The sequence below is a fragment of the Gopherus flavomarginatus genome, chromosome 4 (assembly GCF_025201925.1).
Source record: "Gopherus flavomarginatus isolate rGopFla2 chromosome 4, rGopFla2.mat.asm, whole genome shotgun sequence".
NCBI lineage: Eukaryota > Metazoa > Chordata > Testudines > Testudinidae > Gopherus > Gopherus flavomarginatus.
In genome coordinates this window covers 86,117,383-86,122,812 of record NC_066620.1, presented here as the reverse complement: position 1 = coordinate 86,122,812, position 5,430 = coordinate 86,117,383, and positions in this window count along the sequence as shown.

Below are 5,430 nucleotides of genomic sequence, written 5' to 3'. Positions count from 1 at the left end.
CACCAGGAAGCTTTCACAGAAAAGAGTACGCCAGTGGAAATGAGAGGTACTTGACAAGGCTGTTAAAGATGTGAACTTTAGTAGATCCAAGCCTCTTCCCTATTTTATGTGAAGAACTGGGCACCCAGCATTGGCAGCTCCTCTGCCACAGTGAAGTTTGTTAGCTTTCACACAGTGAAAATTTGAAGCTCTTGCTTGAGTGCAGAGACATACCAAGGGTTTTCTTTACTGAATGTGGCTCTGCCCCTGCTGAATACTTCACTGATCAGCAATGGCTTACGTTGAATGCACTTCTCTGGAGGTGCAGAAAGTGACGGAGGTTTTTCAGCCTGGGGGTTGTAACTCACCTGCCCTTCCCATATTGTAAGTGGAAGGGAGGCCCCAGCAGGGAACAGGTTGAGACCCATTGTCCTAGAAATGATTATATTCACTTCTCACACTCTCTAGCCCAGACATTTTTCCTAATATAGGTATAGTGTTGGTACTGGCTCCTTGCTGTTTTCAATCTCTTCTGTACCTCATTCAACATTAGTATAAATTTCCACTCTAGTTAGTTGTGATCATTTTATTTTAGCTTAGGATTTTATACTGCTATTTGGATTATGTGAACACATTCCTGATTTAAAAAATTAGCAAAGGCCATGGTGGGCTTCATGGAGTCTGTTTCCCCTCCCATCCCTCTTTTTTAATGAGATAGAAAGCTCCACTTAGGATAGGATTTTTTTTGTTAGTTTTTGGGGGGAGCCGGGGTTGACTTGACAGGGGAATGTCTGCTATTGTGAATGTTTTTCTGCTTATGTAGAAAAGCTTTAGCAAAGCAAGAATGTTGTGTAGTTTCCTAAAGGCTGGTCAGATTCTTGCTTACTCTGCTCTATGGCCGTTCATTCCACCTGTGATCACCTCAGTTAAGAATGTTTTGCTGTCAGTTTAAATGGGCATCATTCTGGACTTTGTGAATGGTATTGTTCCAGCAGAGCACAGCAGACTTGGTAATTTGTAGAGAAAAATACTCTCTCTTAGCAGGCATTTGATCCATTATTTGCTTTGAAGATTAGAACCACTGCCTTAAAGAACAGAGGCTTGATGCATTTATGACAGCCTAATTTGAGGAGGCGGCAGGCAACTAATAGGCACGAATAACACAGGTAGAAACAGCAATATGAAAGTGATAACCATAGTGGCTTATGTGAAATACTAACTCTGGGAAAAGCACTGAAGGTGGTTAGAAGCACTGCTAAGGTGTTTTTTGTTTTTTTTTTAAATGCAGACTACAGTACAGATCAGATATTGGATTAATTGTTCATCAGAAGACTGTTTGTTCTCCTTACGATCTGTTAACTTTCATCCACCATCTCCCAAACTAATTTCATGCTTATTTGGTACAGGGCAATGGGAATAACATCTAGAACTTCACATTAGGGAAAACAGAGCTTTCTGTATGCATTGTGAAGAGTCTGTAGCTACCTCTGCTATGGAACTGTGTTAGGAAGAGTCAAAGTCAATGCTTCACTTAACATAACTAAGAAGGATTCTTTAAACATGCCATTGTGAATAATTTCATATTCTCAAGTTCTTGGCTTGTCAGTTTTCATATCAGAGTTCAGAGTACTTTGACTTCCAAACTGCAGCTAGGAGAAAAAAACCTCTTATTTTCATCTGCAGACAGCCAGCCATTTAATCTTCTCATTACTCCTGCAAGGCAGGTATTGTTACCCCCATTTCACAGACAGAGGGACAGCAGTACATGACTTGGCCAAGGTCACAGAAGACATCAGTCTCAGATCTGGAAGAGAGTTCAGAATATCTTGTTTTCGATTCTTTTGCTCAATTAACCAGGCCTCTTGCTCTAGTTTATGAACAGCAATCCTATTAGCAAACAATGATTCAGAGTTCTGGCTCTGTATGATAAGTTTCTGTGGGTCATCTAGATTTAGGAATTTCAGATAAATCTTACCCAAAAAACCAAAACAAACATCATCCTTTCATGAATAACAACGAAAGCTTTATTGAGACTATCCCTATCATAGCACCTTTTCCTCAAATTTGCTGCTTTTTTATATAGTACCCAAACATGTGCTAGGGCTTTAGGAATGTAAGCCAACAGGTCATGTTTTTGAACTTTTTAGAAAAATGCTACCCTTCTTGGTTCCTCTTCCTAGCCACCCAAAAATGCTCTATCACTAGAAAAGCAGCACTTTAAAAGCATGAGAGAAAAACACAAGTCACATTAGTGACTTTCTTGCAAAATCCTCATTACCATATCTGGGGCATGATCCTAGTCCCAATTAACTCAATGACAAAACTCTGATTGATCTCCCTTGCAAAGGAGCAGCCTCACACAGCTAGCAGGTGTAGTCTCATTGAACATAATGGTACTACTTCTTATAATCAGAGTTTGCACTATCTTGTAATCTTAAGCAGATGTCCACTGCAAAGTAACTTGCATTAAAAAGGTTTAATTGGTGACTGTATAATATTATGTGCCTTTACTTTTCAAGTAACCACAAAACCAGTTATTTTACGTACTCTATCATGAGCATTATCATCACTTATTTTTAACACTTCTATAAAAGTAGAATAAAACGTTTAATTTAAAAAAAATGAATTTGTAAAGGTTTACATAAAAAATTTAAAGTGTTAAGCCAAAATATTTAGTTTTGATAAACTGGAATGAAATTTAAAAGGAAAAAAGCATACATCAACTTCCAAATACACTTTCCTATTGGACAGTTTTGAAAGCAAAACTAAGTCCCTTTCATTTTGGACTCCAGGTGGCACTTTGGGCACTAGTATTGCTTGGTTGGGAGACCAGAGATGAAATACTCAAAAAACATACCGCTTTCTCGACAGACAATTGCTTTCTTTTTTTAAAGGAAGCTGGGAAATAAGTTTTAAATTGAGATTAGTTATTTTATTCCCTGTTCCAGCCACAGTCTATTAAGACTAGGCTAACAAATGTTAGTATATATGTCTCTAGCTTGGCTAATGGGTTGACAGAATACCAGTCAATGAGAAAGGAAAGAAAGGCCTAGCTGACTTCCTTGTGTTTAGTCTGCTAATCAGGACATCTTCATTACAATACATTCTCAAGGGATGAGGCTATCATATTCCCTAGGGCTATCAGTATCACATTCTTAAGGGATACTATTAGTATCATATTCCACAGTTTAGGAGTCCTTGCCCTCAATGTTATGAAATGTTTCTTGGCATCTCTTTATACCACGTTGGCCCACTCAAATAATACCAGTTTCTTTAACGTTTGTCCTTTTAATATTTAGAGACACATATGATATCCATATACACAATCATATAATCATTCCTCATTACGTAACCCCTTCAGACTCCCTCGTCCCCTTTAAGTTTATTGCGCCTCTCTCAGTTCCACAAAGCTTACAGCTGTCTTCCTAGCACAGGTGTGCTTGGAATTATGCCTAGTATACAAGGTGTAATCTCACCAGTGTTGTACTGAAATTTAACTCCTCCTTCTATGACATGTCCATAGAGATAGCTAAAGCTCACATTGGTGGGTTCTTCTACCATCTCACATTGCAAATTTATCTAATCTGCTCTTGAAGAGAAATCCTAATAACATTATTGATTTCCATGTATTTTCTCCTACCAAACACTGTGTGATTTGGATATATTTGCTCTATTTTATTTATTTTTCGCCATGAGCTATACTGTGCCATCAGTTTTTAAGCAAAACTCCAAGAGCATTAAGGGGGGGCATTTTATGACCCAATGTTTTTAACCCTTCTAGGTCCTTTCATATAACAATCTTCCACTGGATTATTCCTAGGTATGAAGAATGACAGGTAGATTGTCACAGTTTCTTTACCATATAAAAGATAGCCGGAGTTACATATTGGACTATTCATCACAAGGGGTTTCATTATGAAGAGTAAAGAGATCGGAGAAACTATCTCAAACAGGAAGCCTCTTAAACTAGCCTATGTTGTCTCTGAGGTTTCTTATTCCTGACAGAATTCATATGGTCTGCATATTTCTGTGCCCTCCTGAAGAAAAATGCAAAAGAAATCTGTGGGGGGACACATGCCTCTTCCCCAGCAGCCCAGGTAGCACATCTGTCCAGGCCTGGACTCCGGAGCAGCCTCAGAGATACAAATCACTGCACAGGGAGAGGGGCTGGGCATGCCTGGCTGCAGGGGAGACGTTGATCAATGTCAGGAGCGGGGCTGGCCAATAAACAAGAAAGACTCTGTCCCTCTCTCTTGCTACTGGGGCTCTCCGGGCAAGGAGGGGGTAGGCCTTTTTATTATGTATGAGGAAGGCTCTGGCCCTGAGGCAGAAATGTAGCAGCCTGCACGCCTAGTAACATGTCTATAAATCAAAAAACCACAATTAAATATTAGTACCGTGTTACTGAAAATTGTTTTTAAAGAAGATAGCTTTTCAAAAAAAAAATCCCATGTTTTGTTAATGTTGCTGTTGATGGTTAAGTGATCTCATTCCAGAAATGTAGCAGCCTCCTCTCAGTCAATTCCCCCAGGAGCATAAAATGTGTAAAAGTTTTTAGGCTCCTACCTTGCCAGAGTGATGTAAAGCCATATAAAAGACAGTAAGGGAATCAGCTAGGAAAATTTATGTGCTTTTTCACTTCTTTCTTGTGCCAAAGTGGCACAATGGGGTTAGATTACAGCTCAGGATTTATTTTACTTCCCCCTTAAAAAACAAAATGATTTAGAGGGCAAATAAGACATTTACCAAGCAGTCAATAAAATGTAAGGACAATGAGAACCAAACAATTCTAAAAGAACCTAGCCAGGTCCAGGACCATGATTAGCAAAATTGTATGACTTTCCATGTGTGAAAGTCTGAGCAATTTAAAATGACCTTTTTTTTTTTTGGCTGTTTGGTGTTCTGTAATGTAATTTAAATGAAAATCCAGGATTATAACCTGGAATGCAGAGTATTAGTTACCAAGTGTTTGTAACTTAACTTTCATATGTTTAGGAAATGCTGAATAGTTAGTGATTTTTTTCTGTATTGTAGTTTAAATAACTTACCAAAACAACTGAAAATGTTGTGATTATATTGTATTATTTTGACAAAATTTTCAGAATTTTTCAGTGCAGAATCCCCCCGGGGTAGTTTCTGAAGCACTGTAAAGTATCTTTTCTTAAAGGCATAGGCCAGATATTCAGCATAAACTGGCAGATTTACAACAAGTTAGGATCTCACCTATATTATGTGTTAGACCACTTCAAATCAATTTTACCACATAGTTTGGTTTGTTGTTGCTGTCCCTTGGAACCCCACCAAATACTGAAGTTGAAAATTTTAAATTAAACCTAAACTGATTAAATGAAATAATCAGGAGCCTTTCTAAACAATTTTTTAAAAAGAAAGACATTTAGGGTTTTCAAACACATCCTTTAAAACACTGTCACAATTATTACACTTTGTAGA